At 42.4% G+C, this 12,904-nt stretch overlaps 1 protein-coding gene across 8 annotated transcripts in view; it reads left to right on the forward strand.

The window, feature by feature from the left end:
- The window catches only part of BACH2 (BTB domain and CNC homolog 2), a 190,165-nt gene that overhangs the window by 26,824 nt on the left and 150,437 nt on the right, over positions 1-12,904 (forward strand). For 5 of the 8 annotated variants that reach the window (XM_040058013.2, XM_058419668.1, XM_058419669.1 and 2 more), the window contains one exon: positions 5,275-5,429. The exons of the other annotated variants lie outside the window; for them this stretch is intronic. The gene's annotated coding sequence lies outside the window, so the exon portion shown is untranslated. The remainder of the gene's footprint in view (positions 1-5,274; positions 5,430-12,904) is intronic. 8 annotated transcript variants of the gene reach the window in all.

Below are 12,904 nucleotides of genomic sequence, written 5' to 3' on the forward strand. Positions count from 1 at the left end.
CTGAGGGTTGCTGCCTTCAGGCTCCATCACCCTGCCCCAGGCCTCCCGCAGGAAGCATACCCGGAAAAGGAAAGCCTCATCACTTTTCATGATCCAGTACAAATTTGGTTTTTACCTGGAAAACCTTGCTTAGGTTCTGCTTCACTAAGTCAAAACCTGGTTCATGACAAGTTAACTTTATGTAGCAGAATTAAGAGATGAAATGTTCGTCTGGCTCTCCCATTCAGCTGAGCGTGTTTCTTTCATCCTGAGCTCTGTGCCATTCCTGTTAGTCCCTGTTGTCTTTGTGTTCACAGAATCAAATAGGTTGGAAAAGACCTCCAAGACTGGGTCCAACCGGCGACCAACCACCATGAAGTCAACCCAGCCATGGTGCTAAGTGCCATGTCCAAGTCTTTCCTTAAATACCTTCAGGGAGGGTGACTTCACCACATCCCTGGGCAGCCCATTCCAGTATCTAATTACCCTTTCTGTGAAGAATTTCTTCATGATGTCTGACCCAGATCTCCCATAGCACAGCTTAAGACTATGTCCTCTCACCCGTTGCTGGTTGCCTGGGAGAAGAGACTGACCTCCACCCAGCTGCAATCTCCTTTCAGGCCATTGTAGAGAGTGATAAGGTCACCCCTCAGCCTCCCTTCCTCCAAGCTGAACAATTCGGGCTCTCTCAGCCACTCCTCATAGGACTTGCACTCCAGACTGTTCACCAGCTTTGCTGCCCTTCTCTGGACCCGCTTCTGCTCCGCAATGTCTGTCTTGTCGTGAGGGGCCCAGAAATGGACACAGCACTCAAGGTGTGTCCTCATCAGTGCCAAGCACAGGGGAGCTCTGTTGAGGGGATGCAGCCCCATGCCACTTGCTCTCCCCATCATCTGCTTAAGGCCCTGCCATGGCTGGTTCTCCTTCCTGCCCATTACCTTCAGCATCTTTGGGGATTTAACTCCATGTAGTTGGGCTGGACAACCCCAACAAGTAAAGCAGTGTCTGAAACTGGGGTGCAAAGAGCTCCCACACCATGCATAACGAAGGGATGCCCAAATGCATTCCTGCCTTCCAGAGGACTTCAGATCTGTATGTTAAAAATCAGCTGGCTTCTCACATTAACTCAACTTGGTGTGTTTTGGTTTTGTTTTTTTAATGCTCCTCATCTTCCCAAGTAGTAATATTAGAAGAAAATTTTATCAATCCAGGGAGAACACACTTCTCCTTGTACAAATTAATGGTCTGTAATAACTACTGTGTAGGAATTGATTTTCTGCAGTTAACAACTTCATGGTCTTGATACGATAAAGTAATAGAATTCTGCATTTTGTATGTAACCCCTGCAGTATTTCAGGGCTGTGATAGAGACAGCCTTTATCATGCAAGAATGGATTCCAACATTTTTAGGTTTCAACATCAAACACAAGAGCAACAAAACCAAAAAATCTGAAATTCATTATCCATTTTCATCTGAGTTTCCCAGGCCCCACACTGTAAGTGTGGTGGTACTTCAAAGACCATGACAGTTCAGTTTAAAAAGAAAATTAAATGATGTCATCCTCTTGAAATATTAGCATAGGAGAAAAACAAAGGAAAAGCCTCTCTTGGCATCTGCATCGGTGATGGGTGGATAATTCCTTTGTCATTTTGAAGTTCTACCAAAACTTGCGACAGAAAACCTGGCACTTCATTATCATTAGGCTTCTTGCTGTCTCTTTTTTGAAGCAGTTGGCAGGCTCCAGACTTTCCCCATGTAGCATGAACAGGGAACCTCCAGCTCTCAGAGGCCCTGGGAGAATGCACAAGGAGTTGCATAAGGGCAGAGAGGAGCTATGAGGTGTGATTCTGTTATAAATGGGCTCACTTAGGGCTGGGGGCTTGTTGCAGCAAGAGGCAGGGCTTGAAGGGTAGATGGTGTTTGTTCCTGATGCAGAGAACAAACACTGTGATTCTGGACAAGCAAATAATGTCCTTAGAGTGTTTACTGTGTCCTCCTCTGCGTCAGCTGAAAGAAGGGGTAGAGCATGTTAAGAACTGCTGGTTTGCCTGGCTACACACGGGTCTCATTCTCATTGAAGTAAAAGTTGGTTTCTAGAATGTATGTAAAATCCACTCATATTCCTGAGTCCCTCTTCTGTGCCTTGGGCATATTAAATTTGTGGACATGGAGTTAGGTCTGAACTCTGGCTAAGCATTTGTATGCTTAAACCTGCTGGCAGCCTGGGAGGATGGTGCTGATCTGTCGAGGGAGGGAAACTGCGTTGTGATGTCCTGTTTTGAGGTAAGCCATTGGAGAGTGTGACCTCAGGAGGTGCCAGAGGAGACACCCGTGTTGATACCTACTTGGGTCAAGACAGAACTAGAGGATGAAGTTGACTTCTCAGGGCATTAAGAGTGGGCATGGATCAGGTGTTGGGGTTCTCCTGGTTGCACAGGTTGTGGTTCTCCTGGTTTTACCCAGAGCTGTTTCTTGAGAGGAATAGGACTTACCAAAGCCATAACTACCACTGGGCTGGCAGCAAGCTGATGCTGTTGATGCTTGAGTAGGGTTGTAGGGCTGTTACTTCCTCTTCTGGTGGTGAGGGTGATGCACCCCATCCCTCCCTGCTTATGTTATCAGCACTGCAGTTCTGCAGCCAGCTCTTCTCCGTGTGGCATTACAAGTCTCCTCTGTTTTTATGGCCACATTTGAAATATCTTCTTGCTTATTATGCAGAGTATCTGCTTTTCATCACTACATCTTTTTGTGTGAATGCTGTGTTGAGTCGTCAGTATGTATTTAATATTTCTTGAATGTTACATGTTAATTGCTTCCAATTTTCTATTGCTTCATCTTTTGGCCACTTCAGCGTAAATTATTGTTATAGCTGCCCTTTTGTGAAATGTGTGATGCCTGTTCCTATTTTTCTTGTCAGTTTCATTTAAATACTTGGCATTTTAAGTAAACCTTCTTGCCTTATATATTTTGTTTAGAACAACAGATTCCCACTGAATCAAACATGGGAATTTATTTCGTTAATAGGGAGACTGTGTTGCATTACTGACTGTAAAACAGACTGTTGTAGCCTGCGGCATTAAACTGAGAGTGGTGTGGTTTTTGAAAATAGACATTTGTGTATTGATTCTTTTATATATATCAGGTTCTCAAAAAATTTTATTACCGTTCTTCATGCATAATTTCACCTCAGCAAATGACATGTGCTATTGCCCTAGATCTTAACCTTTGTATAGGGAAAAGTGTACAGAATCTTCTTCGTATTGTCTTCATGTTGCATGAAAAGTTACTCCTTCAAAAGGCTAATGAGGGGAGGTGGACCTCAGCAAGAAAAATACATCAAGGTAATGTGTCCCTGACTCTGAAGTTTATGTGGTTCTTTCTTCAGTGGAAGGAGGAGCTGCTGGAGTCCTTCTGAAATACTAAGTGTCCTCATCCCAAAGACAACTCTTGGAGGATGTAGGGGAAAGAGGATAGTGCAAAGTTCAGAAGTTGCAGGGGACTGAGAAGGGAGTGACTGGCAAAGAAAGCTGCGTGGATGGTGATGAGTTTTATCTCAGCCCTCTTGCAAAAGCCTGAATTCCCCTTGGATCTGTTGGTGATAGAGTGACAGCTCTTCTGAGTGTGTCCTTTCCCTCTGGGTAGTGAAGGATGGGAAGCTTTTTCCTAGGATGTGTGGGAGCTAGACCAAATGAAACGAAGGGTGACAGGAAGGGTCCCTGCTGCAATGTTAGGGTATTTTGTTTAATAAAACAACTGTGCCAGGACTGGGAGGTGCTGATGCTTCCCCACAGTCCTCACTTCTTTGCTGGCTGGCTGGCTGTGCAAACCGAGCTCCTGCCGTTTACTCCGTACAGAAAGTATTTGGCATAAAGGGGATGTGCACATCAAGACTTGTGTAAGGAAATGCAAGATCTGCCAGAGATAGCACAGAATTGTTTCTTAATGGGATTGTAGTACAGTATGTCATAGTGGACCTTCAGAAAAGTATGAGAAGTATTTGCCTCTGTCTGAATACCCTCTCCAGAGCGGGGAGTGGTCTCCTGCTCCTGTACAGCTGCTCTGGATCAGAGCCTCGGGCTCCACTGTGGTGAGCAGCCCCTCTGCATCCTGCAGCTCATCCCTTCCACTCTTGAGATGTTGTATTTAATAACAAGGCCACTCGCAGGCTGGGATTTGACATTGTCTTTTGTAAATTAGTGTTTTGAAAGGAAACCAGTGGACTTTGCTGGATGCCCATGAGTTGGCCCAGGTGCTTGTTTCTAATGCAGACAGTAGCTCATTCATGGGCATAACCCCAAGAGGATGTAGTTGGTTGTACCTTTTTTTTTTTTTAACTGAAAAAAGTATTTTTGTAAGTTATTTTAAAATGGCATTAAGTTAAAAAAAAAAATCAAGCAGGTGCCATGTTAGAACATACAGTGCATTTACAGTTTCATGGCATATCTCTGTTTTCTTCCCCTCTGTTATTGTTCCCCACAAAAGCAAGTGAATTCAAGACACCAAGCAAACGACTGATCATAATAACCTTTATAGTGCTGGATTACTCCTCAGGTTTATGCTCCTTTGAGATGCCTATTGGTTGCATGCCGACTGCAAAAGTGTTTGTCTTAATAGTTGCAAAACAAAGAAGTGAGGGACCAAAAGAATGGGTTACTGTTGAGATGTTATAACTCAGAAATGGAAAATAAATATGCTAAAAATGCCTTCCATTTCTTCATAAAATAAACAGTGTTAAACAATTATTTTTTGAAATTTCTAGAAAGCTTAGAATGCAAGGACATGAGTGTGACAGCTACCAGCCCACAGCAAGACCACAGGGAAACATTAAGAGACTGTTTTCTTTTTAGATTATAGGATATGATTTAAAACCAATTTCAGCTTGTTTTTAAAATCAGTTATTTTCATCCAGCGACCTCTAAACACTGTCTATTTCTGCTTTATCTGCCCTGCATGCACTGAGGCTGGGAGAAGGCAAGGGGGGCACAGAAGCTGTGGGTATGTGCCCTGTGCTGCCGTGGCACTATGCACCAGATGGTCCCACCCTGCAGCTCACTTGCTGCTTATTCCCTTCAGTTTCCCAAGCCTTACTAATTTTTTTTCCTTCTATAAATCATGAGTTTCATTTCCTAGCAATTAATCATTTCACTTATTTTTTGGTTCTATATTTAATCCTTCCCATTCATCAACTCTCTCACACTTTAATCTTCCAATATTGGAAGACATGCCTGCATTTTTGTGCCAGTTCAGATCCCTGTCCGTGTACCCCAATTTCCTCTCTTTGTTTGGGTGACTAGGAGCAAGATGCTTCAGAGGAAGGAGCAGTACTCCTGCCCCACCTCAAATGGCAAATACAACATCCTGACAGCCTGTGGTATCTTCACCCCTTAGTTATTGAGTTCATACTGGAGAGACATGAGATGTTTGTCTTCTCTTCTGATGTCTTGCTGAGGTGGGAAACTCATGTTCATTCTCTTTTTTAATCCAGATGGACTCTTGGCCTGCCTGGTATAAAGGGAAATGAATTATTTTTGGGTAAATTGCATGTTGTATAGAGTATTTTTTACATGTATTAAACTTTTATTGGGGTGGAATTTATTTTTTTCTTGAGTTACAAGAAACACGATCTCCTGTTTTATTATCCCAGTTTATTTTCTAAAACAGGTATTTTAAGCTGACCAAATGGAGCATGTTATCCAGAACCGGAACACGCCTTCATTCCCCTCAGCAGCACTAAGGCAGAGGTTTTGCTGTCTCCCTTTTTTGGGAGGTCACCCGTTTCTGGAGTGCCCCTGTTCAGAGCCCAGGTATGGGCTGGGCAAGCATTGGTCCTGTGCTGTCCTGCCACCACAGGAGGGCAACCCAAGCCATCCCTGGTGGCACCACAAACCGCTGCTTAAATCGGAGAAGTGTTTGTCAGATGACTTAAAGGCCAGTACTGTATGCATGCATTTCTTGTATGGTTTTTTGGGTTGTTTTCTGCTCCCTTTTTCTTTTTTTTTTTTTTTTTTTTTTGACAAAACAAGGTAGAGATATCAGCTGAGTGGCCTTCTTGAATGTAGATAGGACAAGAGATAATGGCTTTGAACTGAAGGAGCATGGGTTCAGATTAGATACAGGGAAGAAAATCTTCATTGTGAGTTTGGTGAAACCCTGGAACTGGTTGTCCAGAGAAGCTGTGGATGACCCATCCTTGGGACTGTTCAAGGCCACATTGGATAGGGCTCTGAGTAACGTGGTCTAGTGGAAAGTGTCCATGGCAGGGGACTTGGAACTGGGTGATCTTTAAGGTCTCTTCCAACACAAATCATTCTATGATCTAGAAATAAGAGCTCTTCTTTTCCAAAATGCACCTGCAGAGCATGTGTAGACTGCTTTATTTTACTTATACCTATGAATTCTACAGAAAACTTTATAAAAGTCACTTCATGTCTCTTAAGCCATTCTCCCAACCAGCCCATAGCTTAAAAACACTTCGTGAGGAGAACGAGGGGGTGTGCTGAGGTGTTGACACCTGCAGCATCAGTTGGAAAGACCTGAGGCTCCTGTGTCCAGTGCAGTAGGGCTTCCTATGGAACAAACCTGGCCTGTAGAACCTACCAGACGGTGTGACAGGGGGGTTTATACCTCTGGATTTGAATGCATGCATGCAATGCCTTATTTTTGGCAACATGTCCTGCCAGCATCTCTTTACCATTCCATGACTTACTCAGACATGTGAATAACTTCCCACTTCTCGACTGCAGGCTGATAATGGTGCCCTTTGTGGACTTGTGTGAACTCCTTTAGAGTACATAGTGTTGCTTTGCCTTTAGTGTATGTACATAACTGCTCAGATAAAATAAATTCATAGTACCTCGCTGCAGCTGTCGGTTAAAGAGAGTTGTGCATTTTTCCCTTGAGCTTTCGGATAATTTTTCTCCAGCCTTTGTTTCTTTGAAAGATCTAGTAGCATGCTACTTTTTCGATCTCTCTCTTTCTTTACAGAGAAAAAATCACTTTCTGATTTTTTTGTGTTCAGAATTATGCAAAGGAGTTGCCGAACATAAACATGCAACTGTAAATGCCATAGAAATGTACTCTACAAAGATTCCATCATTAACCACACCAAAGAAAACAAAAATGCAAGGTTATTCAAATTGATGTCACATGCAGGAAGTGACATTTAAATTCTTACTCATTTAAAACTAAGCCATCTTACCATTTTCCTCTTCTGAAGTGTTGAAGATTTTCCATTAGTTAGAGGGTTGTCTTGCAGGCCTTCAAGAATAAGTTTTTCCGTGGTTTTTTTTTGTTGGTGTTTTTTTTTTTTTTTTTTTTTTTTTGTTTTTTTTAATAGTCTTGAGCTGTAGGTCTTTTTTAAAATGATAGTATGCACGTGAGTGTGAGAACTGTGACCATTTAATTGGTTATTTGAGAAGCTGTGCTAGAAGACTGACCTCAGAAGCATTAGGAAATGGCAGTTCCACTGCTTATCTTTACAATTCATAAAAAGTATTGTTTAATTCTTGGAATAAGAGGGTGTTTCAGTCTTGCTCAGTTTTTGTCTTTGTTCTGGTTTGCTTTTCTTTTTTTTGGTGTTTTTCCCTGTCCACTTCAGTGCTGGAATAGTATTAAAACAACTGTGTGTGGTTTATGGCTTTTACTCTGAAGTTTTTAATTTTTTCATTGTGTTGAGCCTTTTCTAAACAGATTTTCTTGAATCCAAACAAAAAGCAAGGGCTGCAACGTGGAGCCAGTTTTGGCTGTGAAATCATCAGGGTCAAAAATCCCTTGCATACATCCAGTCCCAGGGGCAGTGCGCTTGTCCAAGTGTTGACCTTCCCCACTGCTCCCAGCTGAGCTCCTGCCTGGATGGTATCTTGAGCTGTCAGTCCCCTCCACCACTGAAGTTGTCTAAACAAGCATGTTCTCGTTCCTTTTTAAAGGAGTATTGCTGGAGGAAGCATCTTCCTCTTTGCTGGAATTGGTGATCCTTCTGCTCACTGGTTGCGCTGTGACTTGAATCCAACTGTCGATGTTCCTCTGAAGCATGAAAGGACAGTGCATTTGTTTTGTTTCTCAGGTATCTGCCAGAAGTATTTGATGCTGTTGAGGTATCGAGATGTTATCTCAATCACTTTCGTTCTTGAGCATTTCTCTGTTGCTAAGATTGAAAAAAACATCTAATTTGAAGTATGAACTGTCTTTCAAATGAAGTATAACATTTAACGTACTTTTAGCTGGTAAAATCATCACACGCGCTAACTGGGGTAATTTTGATAGTTACTGTTGAATCTTGTTTTTTAGACTATGTGTGTGTTCCTTTTATCTACCACTTACCCACAACATTGAGGAAAAACACATCTTCATTTCCTGTATATTATTCTTTCAGCCAGAAGTGTTTTCCATTGGAAGATGTTAAAATAAGTCTATCAAGGAAAAAATAAATTAAAAGATACTCTGTTAAGAAAAGGGGAAAAAAAAAAATTTAAAATCCTGTTAAATAATTAAGATGCTTTGGGCTCTATCAGGATTGACAGTGTTCTTGCCATAATATATATATGCAAAAACTGTAAGAAGTTTAATATTTTATAGCAAGGATAACTCCAAACCCTAAATCTACTGGCTTGTTTCTATGGTAACAAATATTGAAATATGTCTAGCCAACACTGTAGGTTCCCCCTATTTAATTTCTGTCTATGGGTTCTAGGAATTCATCAAGGCTGTAGAATCCTTTTAAAATTGGTACATTCTGCTGTAAAATTCCCTAAGATTAATGTTGAACACAACTCTAAATTTTAACATAAACATTTCTTTAAAAGAGATTTCTTAGCAAGTGAGGGATTAGAGTTTTATTCTAAGACTCTGTGTGCATTGATCTTGTATTTTTGTTCTTCATTGGCAAGTTAATTTTTTTTTTTCCCCTGTGCATGACTATGGAAAAAAATGGAGTTTCAGTCTATAGATTATGATGAAAATATAGAAGGCTGCTTAACTGGAACAGTCTGGCTGGAAGACAACAATGGTATGAAGTTAGAACCTGCATGCTTTTAAGTGGTCAGAACTTTGTTGCCAGAGCTACTTTTAAGGGATCCTGTCGTACTCTTAAGATTAAAATGATGATTTACAGGGAGCTTCAGTGTTTATTTCGATTAGTTGCACTTAACTTTCTGTGTATTACAGACCATTTTCCAAGTGTCTGATTTAAGCCGTTTTGTGTTACATCTTCTGGTTGTTTTTCTTTCGGGGGCAGCCCGGCATTGTTGGGAAGTAATCTGAATTGTTGGCTGTGAGATTCCATTTCCCCAGTGGTTACTGAAACCACAAGCACCTAGTCCCAGCTGTAAGAGGAAAATTTCAAAACTTTGAAGTGAACATCAGGTTGATGCAATATTTTGCGTCTGGTTGACTAGCCAAAGCTAGATGCAGCTGAAAGCATAAAGACTTCCTCCCTCAGCCTGCGGGGACTCTGTTTTTTGCTGGCATGTAGTAAAGATAATGAGGCAGCAGAAAGAAAATTTCAGAATCTGAGATTTGTACTTAACAGCTGTGTTTCAGGAGCCCGTGGTTATGGATTAAATGCACGTTTTCTCATGGGGCTCATAGCATCCAACCTTTTTTCCCTCAAAGAGGCTTATAGCAGGGGATTTGGAAATCAGACCCAGCATCCTTAACTGATGCCTCCTAGGGCACGGAGGTGCAGCTGGCAGTGACTGAAGTACTCAATAAAAGCAGAAGATGGTGTTCAGAAAAAGTGTGATTCATTCGCTCATATCCATCTGGAGCAGTGAAGAAGAAGTGGGCTATTTATTGGGCAAAGGATTATGTCCATAGTCCTGTGTGAAAAAGAGCGATTTCAGTGTGAGCGTGAGGCAGTGGTTTCTTCCTAGTGCTGGAGGAGCTGACAATTCTACGTATACCTCAGGCAGACCCAGGCTGAAAGAAGGAGCCCAGTGTATTTGCACAAGGGAACATGAAAAGAAAACAACAGCTATTGATGCTACTCAGCTGTATTGTGAGAAACGTATCCTGTCACCTTGCAAGCCCTAGGTGAATTTCCAAAGCCTCTTTTTATTGCCATAAACAATATGTAGAAAAAGAATTCAGGTGGTGTTCAGTGAAGAAATCGCTTTGGGTTGGATATGGGAGGCTTGAGAGACATTCCTGTGGGATCATTCAGGGTGTCCTGTTGGCAGTCCCACCACCAGAGACTTCCATTACGGGGACCGAAGCACCTTTGCAGTGGGTGGCTCCAGTGACCTGACCAGTGCCCTGCATGCCTCCCTACACACACCACGCTCACACAGTCCAATGAGGTTTCCTTACCAGCTCAGCACCAGGTTCCCCCAGACACCTGGATCTTTAAAGCAGTTTAATCATGGTGCAGTAACACAGAAACAGGAGCCACGCAGAAATGAAGGAAATGCAGGGCTTTCATATAGTTCCAGTCTGTCTGCAAGATAGCCTAGGGTCTTTCTGCAGATTCACTGGCTCCTGCTGTGTCTCTAAGTGTCCAGTCACCTGGCTGGCACCTCTAGTCCCTGTCTTCTGTTGTGCAAGGGGTCCACAGCACCAAGTTTGTGGCCTCTTGCCTGGTGCTTCTGCTACCCAGAACACAACCTGCAGCTTTCAGACTGAGCTACCTGCACTGGATGTATTCCTTAACAATCCCAGATGTCATCTTGCTTCATCTTGGTGTGTATTTATCTGTCCCTGGCCTGAGATACTCCTTTTTTCATCATGCATGTCCTGTGTGGTTTTGATCTAGCATGGGCTGTGGAAATAGGAGCTGCAGGGTCGACAACGAAAAATGTTATTAGTTTCCCTGTGTCATCAGTGAGTTGTGTCACTGTACGAAATGCTCTTCAGAGTGTGCGCTTTTGTGGTACCCAAAGTCCCTGGGTTTTCTCTTACTGGGAAATATTGTGGCTGTTGTGGGATTTTTGTCTTCAGGCACCCCTACACCATGCAGTGGAGTGATGTCCACTCTCATCAGCATCTTGAACTCTCCAGGCTTTATCCCAAGTCTGTGGAAAGACTTTTCAGATCTCTGCAATGGGCTTCACCCAAGGGGCCAATTTAAGTGATAGATGCATATTCCTGTTTCTCTGAAATGATGCTTTTCTGCAGGGCTGATTTTTTTTTTTTTTTCTTCTTCCTCTTTTCTTTTTGTTTTAATGATGAAAATTCCCATTTGTTGAAATAGAAAACAACCTCCAATCTTGTAACAACAAGGTGAAGCTTGTCTTTTCAGGATGTGAAGTCTCCATATGTATTTATAGAGTACCCAATGCAGTGAGGGTTGTGGCTGAGGTGAAAGCCTTTTTTATTTGCTTTTTTCCCAAACACAATTTCAGAAGAAAATGAAGGAAACTGACTCAAGACTTGCTAGAAGCGAATGAAAAAAAATTGTCCTTTCATTTCTTGGGTTAAATGTGGTGTATGGCAAAACCATACATATGCTCCAGCTTTTTTGTATATGTAACAAAATGATTCAGTTTTGAGGCTTTTTCACATCATAGTGATGGACTTATCAAATTTATTTTCAGGAAAAGAGAGTAGGATTACACATGTGCATGAAGGCTGTGAATACTCCAATTCCATTAGGCTTGTAATCGCCGCAGGAAGAACAAGCCTGCTCACTATAGCAAGGCCAGTTGGTAGCTGTCAGGAAGCCTCCGTGACACCAGCTCTTCCACCTTAGTTTAAAACATCTGGTATATATCAGAGTTCTACTCACCCTTACAGACTCTTGGAGCTGTGAAATGAAAAAGCAACTTGTATTCTGTGATCAACTTTCACGTTTTCATCTGGTCTCTGTGCAATCAGGCACATTAAAATATGCATTGACTTGCTCCTACAGTCTGAAAAATACTGTACTGATGAAATGCCTAGTACAATCCTGCAGAGAGTGAGCATGAGTTGAGGGGGGGGAAGCACATGTGTAGTAAAATGCCAGTGGTTGTGTGGACTGCTCAGCACAAGGCAGAGTTCAAGCCATGATTTCCACTATTAACCTCCACGCTGTTCATGCTGAACAGGTAGTCAGTGTTCTTTTGCAGACCTATTGCTAGTATTTCCTCTAACAAGCATGCCTAGGAAGATTCATACCAGATGATTTAAAAAAAAAAGTAATAGGCAGTGTGAGTACATGCAGAGAATACCTGCTTTGTTACAGGAGCATGTGTTTCCTGCAGGAGTTACAGCCCCTTGTGAGAGGAGAAACAAGGATTTGTAGAACTGCATGCCTTTTAAATGTCTCTCAGTGCTTAGTGCTTTCCTGAAAGTGTGGGTAGTTGGATTTTTTCTGATAGGTTATTTGGAGGCCTACAGTTTGGAACAGAAGGTAGATGGTAAAACTCCATAAGGCCTTTTATGTGACATTCACAACAGTAATTTTACCTGCCCTGTTTCTCAGCTGATTAAAAATTCCGTTTCTTATTTTTGCATGCTCTGGAGGCGAAATTTTGAGAGGTCAGGGGTGATTCTGTAGCAGCTTCTTTTCTGTCCTCAATTCCCTAGCCTTATGGTGAAGTGTTTTTCACTGTAGTTGAGTTCTGCCGTAGTGGTTAAAGACAGAAAATGTTTAGCTTAACCCTGAGGCAGCTCAAACTTTGTGCTGGATTCATTAAAAAATAGTTCTGTGCCTTCTGTAGCAACAGTGTTTGGGAGGGGAATGGAGGAAGGAGTGCTGTGCACTGGGGACCGGGGGTCTCATCGTGCCAGCCAGGATCCCTGCTGTCTGCTGGAGATCCTGGCACTTAAGGCAGCATCCCAGGTCTGCTATAGCTCCTAGAGCTGAATTTTGCTTGCAATGGTCTGTCTGTAAGGGAGCCGTTTCACTATCCCAGGGGTTGCTTCTTGTTGTAGTTGTTTCAGCAATCCCCTTTCGCATCCTGGAGGAAAAAAAATAGCTCTTTGGAAGAGGGGCTAGGTAACTAAGTT

Source organism: Hirundo rustica, chromosome 3 (assembly GCF_015227805.2).
Source record: "Hirundo rustica isolate bHirRus1 chromosome 3, bHirRus1.pri.v3, whole genome shotgun sequence".
NCBI lineage: Eukaryota > Metazoa > Chordata > Aves > Passeriformes > Hirundinidae > Hirundo > Hirundo rustica.